Below are 12,197 nucleotides of genomic sequence, written 5' to 3'. Positions count from 1 at the left end.
ACAAATGTGTTGCTTAAACACTCGACCCACTAAAGACCCAATCAAATCAAGTTATTTATCACATGGGAGTCATGTTAGATAATGTTTTTGTCACTGACACTACTAGGATCCGTATGGCATCTTAATCACGTAGGTACTGAGAGAGAGAGAGAGAGAGAGAGAGAGAGAGAGAGAGAGAGAGAGAGAGAGAGAGAGAGAGAGAGAGAGAGAAATCGACCAAAATAACGAAACTGCAGGAGACCATGAATAAGAACTCTAGTCCTGTATCGTATTAACGTCTGAGCTTACCTAATGAAAATAAATTACAACCAGTTGCAATAATAAGAAGCCTACTATGATGAACAGTTTAAGCACCAATCACAAAACCAGCCGTGACGAAAAGAGCCCAGTTACAAAGAACATGACTAACTACAATACACCACCCATCACAAATCGCAGGAAATAACTGAAGTGAAACGAAAACCATCGCAATGAATAGATACTGATTACAAAGAGAAACCTATCACAAAAGAAAGCACTTCAGCACCTTACCTTCTATTGTTACGCGCCCAATTCAGGTAGGCTAGGAAAGGTCAGTTGGGGGGTGGATGATGAGAGGGTAGGAGTCAGGACTCAAGTTGACGTGAAGATTGGAAATTGAACTAAAGACGATTTGAAACTGAATTTAAAGACAGTTTGGAAATTGAATTTACATGACTAGAAAATGCATTTATAACAGCAAAATTAATCTAAAGCTGATTGGAAACTTGACAACCATTTAAAATGAAATACAGCTGATGAGAACAGATACAGTACTGGCAAACTCGAAGAAACTTACCCGATAACAAGAGCTACCACGCGCCTTCCACTGATGGCTCCACGGATGTTAGACACTAAACCACCTGCCTTCGAAGCATCCGAATCCATAACTCCGTGTCCCTGTGGCCCTAGCGAACGCATCCTATGTGAACGGTGGTTGGCACTTGTGTACATCATACTTTCTGTCCAAGTTTAAACTATCTCGTATTACAGTTCAGTCATAGTAACTTCAAAGAAAAATAAAAGTCAGTGTGCTGAGCAAGCTGTTTACGTCTTTTAGGAATTAATATTACAGATAAAAGAGCCAACTTCAAACGCCAAGCTTGCATAAAAAGTAGTGATAACACAACTGCGAACTGGCAGTTCCATCTGCAACTGCCTTTATCAGGCCAATGCCGGAATAAATGCTTTCTAACGGTGGCGATAGATTTAATATGTGCAAAAAACACTTAAGAACTTGGGAGCCAATAATGTTCATTTGCCACAGAAGGACCTTTTCATTTCTGCAGTTTATATCCAGTGAGAATATATATTTTTCCAGTTCCCGAAAAAAATACTGCAAATTAACTGTAACTAGATCAAGCTATTGCCTCACGATACCAGCTAATGTGGTATTTAAAACACACTCATGACGAGTCTTGAGAAGTTCTTTCTGAACTTCGAAATCGAGCGTTAATGCTTAGGTAGAAGAATTCTCAAAAAGTTATTTCTTTTCTCTTCTGGTGCTCTTCAAGAAAAACCACTCACAACACTTTCAATTTTCCCCCCTGGGGACACAAGGAAAAGACACAGCTGCAAGTTCCTAACAGGCGCCTCTGACTAAAAACGCATCTGGTTACATACTTCATTTCAGCCAGTGATGTTGCTAGAGACGCGCCAGATGTTACCATGGTTACCATCCTTCGCCACAACGTAAGCCACGCAAACCAGCGACCCCATACTCACTCCATAACCATTATACTCCCACCCATCCGTCTCGAAATTCCACAGCAGTCTCCCATACACACACACCTTTCAAAAAAACAAAAAAACAAAACGTACACTTCGTATGGATTACAAAAAAATTAATGAATGCATATTAAGGTTAACATATACATACATACAGTATATACAAGAACCCGCGTGAGTGTGTATGTGATTTATACATATCATGGTCTAGACCCTGATTATATATATATATATATATATATATATATATATATATATATATATATATATATATATATATATATATATATATATATATATATATATATATATATATATATATATATATATATATATATATATACACATATATATATATATAGTTCCCCATGTGAGTGTGTATGTGATTTATACATATCATGGTCTAGACCCTGATTTTATATATATATATATATATATATATATATATATATATATATATATATATATATATATATATATATATATATATATATATATATATATATATATATATATATATATATATAGTTCCACAGTACTCACTGACAGGGTTGGGTCCAAACAAAAAAAAACAACAGTCACTACTACATTCTAATTTCACCTGGTGAATCGTGAATGAACGACTTATGCAGAAAATCTTCTGCAATATCAGCCGCTTCTTACAACAATACCGAAGGCTCATCAGAGCATGCCCAAGGCTCATCAGACCATGCCCAAGTCCCTTTCATGAGATGTGCCATTCATCTTAGCCAGCAGACAGTCTCATGCCTCCTGGATATTACGGCCCTTCCATTCCAATACCTCTTTCACCCCCATCTTTCCAACCATTTCTAAATCCTCTCTCTTTCTTCCAACACTTAAGAATTATACAATTTTTCATGAGCCTAATCCCCGATTCTTTCCACATGAGCAAACCAGCTCATGCTCTGATTCAAATTTGCATTCAACTTGCACAATTCACTTCCACAAAGGGGAGCTGGCTGTGCAATCTGTCCATACATTCTCACATTGGCTTCCACAGGCAATTCAAGTCTCTTCCTGATCTGTTGCACAAACCCTGCTGCTTTTCTTATTTCACCTATTCTGTGACTTACCTCTTCTCTCATTCTACTATCATCAATTGTGTCTATTCCCAAATACTTAAAAAATCTACCACTTCCGTTCTTCCACCATCCATATTAACATTCACTGCTGCTATTCCCGTTTTAAACTTTGCTCACAGTTAATATCAACCTTGTTCTTTTGCAAACACTTTCAAATTCTTTTACCAGTTCTGCAATTTCTCATTACTATCCCATCATGCACTATATCATCTGTATAAATCGTTCCCCCACTCCTATCACAATTCATTTTTGTATCCCTAAACTTTCTTATTCGGTGCCTTTCCAAGGTAAACATACATATTCAGGCATGTGTACCTTTTCTGTCATATAACTACAACTCAATCTCCCTTTTCCCTCTACTAAACCTTTTATTTCCTCATTCCACTACTTTGTGTTTTAATTTTTCCCACCACATACACCTATGAACACACTACAGTCCTAATAACTCCACTCATGCCTTTTACACACGCCTCACTTACTCCACTTCTCATCTTAATCCTAGCCCATAGTCCATCCATTTTCTCCTTAAATGCCCTTCTCTGCTTTCCTATACCTAACTTTGTCTTTATTATATTTGCTACCTCATTTTCATCCATTCTTCTCGAGTGCATGTCTACTTTATCTTGTGTTTCAATTAAATTATAAACATTAAGCCTCCAACCATTCCCTTTCTTCCCTTACATCTAGAAAGTTGCACTTCCATTTGCCTTGTACTAACACAATCCAGCAAACTTTTTCTCACAGCTTTGTCTTTCCAAAGTATAACTAAAAATACTCTTCTTTGGAAACCATGTATTTTCAACAATCATCCCCCTTTCCCACCATTTCCACGGAAGTTGATCCAAACTCAATTTAACCCCGGAACTCCATAGCTTACAACCATGCCATCTCTTTCTCCAATTCATATCAACTAGCACAACCACCCATTGGCGTTCCCGAAACCCACCAAGACACGTGCGGATTCCAATCTCAAGGGGAAACAAACCTCTAAAAAATCTCTGTGTTTAATTGTGACACCCACCAAAATGTTCCAACCAAATAAACATGGGAAAATATCGGGCAAAAGCTAAATACACACGTACCGATTTATATTTTATGAATGGTTTTATCACAGAGTGGATATTACATCCTGGTTTTATGATGGGATACATTTTGATAAAGCAATGGACCCTTTTTATTTTTCTTCTCTCTTCTCCTTCACCCTACATGCAATCCAAAACAGTCAAATAAATACTCAGGAGTGAAGACTGCCTTGTTGAGGTCCTCCCATTTTAATGGTATACATTTTGGGAGAGCACTGCTTTCTCTCTCCAACCTAGCTGCAACCCACAACAGTCCCCTAACAGCAAAGTACACAATTCACTTTTCAGTAAACAAAGCCACACTAAAGTTTTTTGGTAGCCACAAATCTGTCCTTACCCGTCCAATCTAAGTCGAGCTAACACCCAAGCAACAAGAGAGAGAGAGAGAGAGAGAGAGAGAGAGAGAGAGAGAGAGAGAGAGAGAGAGAGAGAGAGAGAGAGAGAGAGAGAGAGAGAGCATAAAATCAAGCGTTACGAACCCGCCTTATCTCGCGAATACCCTTAACCTTTTACAAGTTCAATATCTAACCCAGGTAAGGATAGGTCGCTGACCTACCACAAGCAAATTATATAAACAGGAAAACTGGAGAGAGAGAGAGAGAGAGAGAGAGAGAGAGAGAGAGAGAGAGAGAGAGAGAGAGAGAGAGAGAGAGAGAGACTCTCTTTTCATCTGCAAACTGCAAGGAAATCCAATGTTCTCTCTGGATCACTCTTGCTCTTCCTCGTCTTCCTTTATTTAAGCCTGTAGGGTAAATAAATCTGTATCCCAGTCAAGCAACCCGACAACTTTAAATACCCTTTGGCCTCCGCGAACGCTAAGCACAATTATCACAGTCACGGTCACTTTAGCTTAAAGGATATGCACAGCACACACACGAGTCAGAGTTCAACCTCTTTCAAACTTGGAGTATAAAATCGGACTATACAACACCGGCAGTCTTGAAGTTTTCATTTCAAACTGAAGACGAGCCAAAACATCGACTAGCATGTAGGGAAACACACACACACACAAAATAATATATATATATATATATATATATATATATATATATATATATATATATATATATATATATCTATAATGTATACATGTATACACTAATATGTATATATAAACACTAAAAGATTAACACAGTAAATTAATATACACCAAGCAAGGCACAGACGTTCGTTGGATTTGGATACAAACGAAAAACGTAGATTTTAACAAAATAAAATTCAAATAAATGGTACATAGCCTACATCTGCAACTGCCAAAATCATCATTGCTAAGATTAAGGTTTAAATTTAAACGAGGAAAGCCTTAAACCAACAACTTACAAAGAAAACAAGTAACACTTACCAAAAGTCATCACAAGCATAGATGAATTGCAATCTTACCTGAAATATAAAAAAAAACGGTTATTGTATATTAATTAATGCTACTAACAGTTCTATATTAATGCAATTCAAGTTTTCACATAAGGTAATTAAGAGAATATAAAACATGAGTACGTATCGCCTCTCTATTAACATCAAAAGAACATATAAAACTATTGAATTAAACATTGTTAATACAAAAGAGAAATGAAATACAGTCTCTCCGTTGTCTAATCTCCGTGAGGGGAAGCGGAAAAGCTGGGAACTGGACTGTTGATGCTTGAGCAGTCGCTTAACTCTCTTTGGCTGCTGGCTTACAAAATTACAATATCTTTCCCCTCAATCAGTCTAATAGCAAAGAAAAATAATAACAACAATAATATATGGTTAATAACTCGATGCATAATTGTATCTTCCGTTCTATCACTAAAAAAACACCCTATATCTATAGATACACTGTATATATACCCTCTTTACTGCATTATGGGTAACCATTATTAAACGAAATTCAGTTATATCTAATATTGTATAAGCACACATACACAAAATAAAATATATATATATATATATATATATATATATATATATATATATATATATATATATATATATATATATATATATATATATATATTATACAGTACATATACATAATGAAACCTACCCTATAAATAAAAATACCAATTCACTTGCAATTTCAAAGACTCCAGACGCACTCAACATCTCTGAAGTTAAATTAAATTTCTTGTCACTATAATTGTAAGTTAGCATCGTCCTTTCAATTTCTTTTAATCCAATGCAGGTCGGGAAAGAAAGTCAAGAAGGAAGATTCAAGAGAGACTTCGTACTCAAGGCAGAGATTCCATTAGCTTTCCTTTAATTCTTCAGCTTCCTTACTTTCTTCGTCTTCATTTTCGCCGTCTTCTAAATCCTCTCCCTTGCACATCCTCCAAAGCCAACTCTATTCCTGGAGCAACTTAACCCACCACTATCGTCCCCTGAAATAACAGCAACCCCCTCTCTCTTCCATCACATGCCCCATCCCCGTCCCCGTCCCTTCCCCTCCGTACACAGTGGAAGAGGGTATCAAACCTATCCTCCTCTTCCCCCCTCCATACCCCCAATGCGTGCCACTTAAGTGGCATCCACAGCATGAAGTGACTCCATCCGTGGCTGGGAGATTTGTAGCGCTGGCCACTTCCCTATACCTTTACGACGGTCCCCGTGGGTAATAAAAGTGGTCTTAAGCGATTACTATGCGTGAGTATGGGGGAAGATTACGGTGTAACGGATGGGCAATTGAATGGGCAGGTAATTGCTGGTAAACACACGAGTAAATAAACACGGTGCGATGGAGCAGATGAGGAGATAAACTCTTCATTTTTTATGCATGAAGTGCACTTGGAGTAGGCAACCACATAGCGGCGCACGAGAATATTACGAACACCTATTGGATAATATTATTTCCACGTCTCAAATGCTTACTTTAAAATGAAACAAGTTAACAGACAAGTATAACCACGAGTAAAACAATGGCAATTAATCATAAAACCTTCAGCATACTGAGCGCAAAGTTCGGGCTCTCTTTCAGCGTTCGTGTGCTTCGTTACTGTTTTCGTTGGTAATGAAGCATGTATCGTACTTGTTGCATACAAATACTTCAGTTTTCTTTTTTATGAATATTAAAGCGAGTAGGTTTTCTTATTGCAATAACAACCCTGACAATATGTTGTTCCCTTGCCAAAGTTTAGCCAACTTGATAATAATAAAATTTCTACAGGCCCTTTACCTTTGGTGGTCAAGCTGGAAAAAATGATAAAGTATACATGAAGAGAGCATTGTCCAAACAACTGCAAAGACCTTTCACCGCCGACGAGACGCCTTATAACATCGACTGTCGTCAAAACAGCAGAGGTCAACGACTCTTACCTCGGGCTGCACACTGAAAACGAATTTGCAAGGGCTCCTAATGGAAAGCTTCTTCAGTTCTGACAATCTGAAACCTATTACAGATTATACGGTACTCAACGAACCTCCATACCATTACTTCTCTGCTCATGAGGTATTAATACTGCACATCGTAACACTGAACTATTTCTTGAGAGTTCTCCAACACGTTTGACACTATGCCGTTACAAAATGTGGACTGCACAAACAAGTGCACCACTGTTTTCTCATTTGCTTAAAATATTCAGGAAGTCTTCGTTCACGGAATGTCACTTTTACAATAGGCTTCACCGGTGGAAGATATAAAAATCAAATTATTCACCATACTGACTCAAGACCGATCGCCAACATGGGTTCATCACACACTGAAGGTTTCGAAAGCATTCCAACAAAGCATGGGAAAAGCACAGAACAATCCGCCAGCATGACTTACATGTTCTGATGCGATAAATAGTTGGACCAGATTCTCAAAACCTGAAACGCACAGTCTACCGAACCGGAAACACTTAGGTGAAAAGGATGCTAATATTTTTATTTTGAAATGTGAACCTTTTCTGATTTTTCTTTTTATATTTCATGACACAAAAGGGTATTGAAAACCCGAAAACCCAAAAACCCAAAAATTTTCCTAAAGACAATTCAATATGTGGGAAGACTGACTGAATTATGAAAGTTTGGTCTGATGACTTGGCACTGGAACCTTCATGTTGAAAGGGGTGGTAATTATCAGCCTTAAGCTTCCTACCACTCGCACTTTCCAAATCCCTGAACCTAAATGCACGCAAATCTAGACCACCAATAGAATGAGTTTCGCCCTGGGTCATCAACTCGCTCCACACTTCCTCACTTTCCATCCGAAATCTGGCAGTACTCAACTGATAACCACACCCGTCAGTACTCACGACCCTCTATCTCAACAGACGTTAATTCCTACTGTAACAACTTTGATGACACGTGGTCTCTCTTCTGGGTGCCGTAGCTGACTCCTTTATATGGACACTTGCATGCTCATTAAAATGAAAGTGCATTCACCCACAAAAATCTATTTCTAACGTCCATTAAATACAGAGCTTGCAGGTTGATAGCGTCCTTCACAATATTCATTTTCTACTGGCATGCTTACTAATATATCAGTGTATTCATGAACATTAAAGGAGTTTCATGCGATGATCATTCAAATTCTTCTCTCCTTCAATCTTCAATCTGAAATTTATGTGACAAAGGAAACATTACTGCTGAAATTAAATACAGCATCGAACACACTATAATTCGAAAAAGATTACATTGTAGCTGGGTCGAAATACCACATAACTAGTAAATCCCAATCAAATAAAAAATACTTATTTACATCATCAACACTGCTTTCATCATTTATTAATATCTCTCTCTCTCTCTCTCTCTCTCTCTCTCTCTCTCTCTCTCTCTCTCTCTCTCTCTCTCTCTCTAACTGCTTTATAAAATCAAATATCACTTGTAACAATATAATTTTTGGAATGACCAATCCCAATATCACTATGCTATTCAGACCTTATTGTCACTTATTCTCAATCACGCCGGACTCCATTATATGTTTTAGCAATTACCATTGAGCCTTATGGGTCACCGGCATCCGAAAAGTATGTGGTAAACCAACCGAGTACTGAGCTGATTGGAAGACTAGCTCTTTGGAGAATTTATTACACTACACAGTCAGCGATGGTACCACTCCATACTACTGCTGAAACTTTCTACAATATTTCTTTTTTTAATAGTTAATAAACAAAATCAAGAGCGAGTTGCAGTACTAATGAAATGTACAAAAACCTCAATTGCATTCAACTAAGTTCAAATCTTGAATCATCCTCCCGAACTGTTTACAAACAGAGCAGCCGAAGGATTGCTGGAGGACTTGCCTCTACCGGATGGAAGGATTCTAGGATAACAAGAAAGACAGAAACACCATTTACGAAAACGTGATAAGAATACATCCTGTGTTGGACTACTGTAAGCCAGCATAAAAAAACAATAAAAGTAGGTTCGAATTACAACGTTCCAAAAATGTTTCTGTATTTTCTTTGACTAAATGCATTATATCAATAAAGAGTTAATGAGTGGCCCAATAAAGCGATTGGCTATGCTTTACAAGTGTAACTGCTAAGGGTAACAGACTTACAAATGTAACATAATTAATGAAAGATTACAAGCAGTAGCGAATAACTAGATGAACAAACCTTTCCAGCTAGTGATGGGCATTATATTACCATTTTGTGTGTGTGTGTCAGAGAGAGAGAGAGAGAGAGAGAGAGAGAGAGAGAGAGAGAGAGAGAGAGAGAGAGAGAGAGAGAGAGAGAGAGTATACTTGACGGTTTCTTTACACAATATGGGAAATCCCCTCTGCAGATGTCTAACAGCAAGCCTTTGGTTGCAAACATTTAGTGACAGCTGGCTTTTAAGCTGGGATATTATGTAAAATATGTCGAACACAAGGTCTACTCTCATTATGAATATTCATATAAAAGCCCCTTTTCAAGGCTTGTTGCGAAATAATTGCTAATCCATCATTTTTATTTTTATGACCATTCCCAGTTGGATGACACTCCAAATTCTGTTCACTACGTTGGTCAATGAGACTCAAGAAATGCTGCCTACTGGGGGAGGGGAGAGGTTGGTTAATACACACCTAGATTACATAACTTAAACTTCTAGTTACAGGAAACGAAAGAACCGAATCTTTTTAGATTGACTTAAAAGCCTTGGAAATATAAAATTGTTAAAAAATATTGAATATAACTTAAGAAGAATTTTACCTTCTCCAACCAGTACGGCTTAGTAATGCTTACACAGCAGCATGTGAAAGACAGCTCTCCAAAGGTCCCCAGGATTCGTACAACAATCAAGTACAATAAATTCGTACAGGGCAGCTGAGTAACCAATGCCCCTAATCATCATGATGTGAGTTTGGTTAAACTGACAAACATCCTCACCGTGATTCAATAAAAAAAAGGGCATTATGTTAATTTAAACAAATGATTTTGTGGGCTGGTTTTGCTTGAGCTATCATCGTCGAATTACACCCGAGGCGTCCCTTACAATGGCCACGCGGTTAAACACTTCAATATCACAGAAGTTCTGACCCGATAAGAGGTCATTAGAAAGCAGCCAGTCTTCATACTGGAAAACACTGCAACGACAACAAAACCTCCCTAAGTAAACAAATAAACATTAAACAAATTTCCACAATTACTCCCCCGATACTTCCGGCTGTTGAGGCCTATGATAATGTAATATTTATCATCTTATACTATACTGTCAAAAATTCCCAAAAAAAGGTTTACCATATGATACTCGAGAAGTCACAAGAAACACTGCTCAAAATATACATGCATACATACGCACGTACGTACAAAAATATATATCATATAAATATATATATATATATATATATATATATATATATATATATATATATATATATATATATATATATATATATATAGTATATATACCAGGTATATGGGTGCCATAATATGCTTGGGTTGCATTAGCATGGTCCGCGTTACGATTCCCGTCATGCCGCTCACCAATCGACTCATTGATTCAGCTGTCAACGGGTACCAGAATGGGTGTGTACGAGTGTTTGTGTGTTTTGCAAGCTTTGGCTATTTCTACCTGTATCTATTCAACATATACCGAGCACCAAAAAGAAAGTGTCAACATTCAATTGGTGAGAGAGACAGATTCATGGAAACAGAAAAAGATAGCACCAAAGGCCATTTACCTCCTCATCATGTCACTTACTCTATTCGGCAGAACCATACCTTTAATTAAAGAAATCCGAAGGTGCGGTAGGGAAGCAACGAGAAAAGGAAGAGGAAGAGGAGGAGAAGGAGGAGGAGGAGAACAAGGAGGAAGATATGTAATTGGAAGAGGTTTATGGGGAGGGTGGGGATGGTAACGGGCGGGATGAACTTCCCAGCGTGATGTTGCCATGGCAACGCGTTCAGGTTGCCATAGTAACAAAACTCTGCATCCTCTCTACCAAGCCTTCTTATTCTCCTTGGCGCCAAACAACCCGAGCGTACACAGACATATTCACGCACAAACAAATAACAAATACACTACAAGAGGGTCAGAATAAATGATAGCGAGTTCTCAAAGGAGTCCCTCCCGGTGTATTTTCCATCGCTCTCGCCTCTAGATTTCGCTGCAGGCCTTGAGGAAATTAAAGACGATGGAGGAAGAACCAGAATCTTGCACTCAAGCGTGAGTCATGTTAACGGATGATGACTGAGATGAATTACTGAATTCTTTACTACTTCGAGGAAGTGACGTACAGTTTACCGAAACCTGCAGCTTACCGGACATCAGCTCTTGATGACAGACCTTCAATCACCATCGTATATCCCTACCACAACCTAACTACAAAGCAGGCCACTGAACTCGCTACCACATGACCTTACAAAGACAACGAAGAAAAAAATTTATGTCACGAGCTACCACAAAATTTTCTTTTAAACAACATAGCGGATCAGCCTTTCAAAAGCATGGTCTCCGATTCTATCGATGGTACGAATCACGTAACTTATATCGTCGGAGGGTTTCCGGAGGTCAAGTCGAATTCTACTTCCTTAAAATCAGAGAAACGGAGCGATTTATAGGTCTGCATAAGGCCAAACAAGGGCGCTTGTTCAAAAGATCACTAGTGAATAAAAAAAAAAAACACTGTTAAAAAGGAAAGAAAAGAGCCAATCGCCCAGCCGAAAACACAGGAAATATTAAAATTAAGCTCGAGATGAAAAATTAAACTGCAGTGAACGAGATGGGAAATGATGAACCAAGACACATCTGAGCTTCACTCGACTATTTAGGGCTTCCCCCCTTTTCCTTAGCACTCGTCGTTAAGCAGAGAAACAGCAAACCCATCCCCAAACCGCCTACCCACCACAAAAAAAGAAGGGGGAAGGAGAAGGAGGTACAAAAA

The 12,197-nt window shown here is 38.1% G+C and overlaps 1 protein-coding gene across 6 annotated transcripts in view; it reads right to left on the bottom strand.

Moving 5' to 3' along the window:
- CHES-1-like (Checkpoint suppressor 1-like) overlaps positions 1–12,197 on the bottom strand; it is a 176,249-nt gene that overhangs the window by 123,850 nt on the left and 40,202 nt on the right. For 2 of the 6 annotated variants that reach the window (XM_067084520.1, XM_067084515.1), the window contains exons 3-5: positions 5,507–5,638; positions 5,274–5,311; positions 818–1,809 (exon numbers count right to left, since the gene is read on the bottom strand). The exons of 3 other annotated variants lie outside the window; for them this stretch is intronic. The gene's annotated coding sequence lies outside the window, so the exon portion shown is untranslated. The remainder of the gene's footprint in view (positions 1–817; positions 1,810–5,273; positions 5,312–5,506; positions 5,639–12,197) is intronic. One more of the 6 variants, XM_067084519.1, reaches the window with a different exon arrangement.

Source organism: Macrobrachium rosenbergii, chromosome 41, assembly GCF_040412425.1.
Source record: "Macrobrachium rosenbergii isolate ZJJX-2024 chromosome 41, ASM4041242v1, whole genome shotgun sequence".
NCBI classification, from domain to species: Eukaryota; Metazoa; Arthropoda; class Malacostraca; order Decapoda; family Palaemonidae; genus Macrobrachium; species Macrobrachium rosenbergii.
This window is presented reverse-complemented; position numbering and strand designations above follow the sequence as displayed.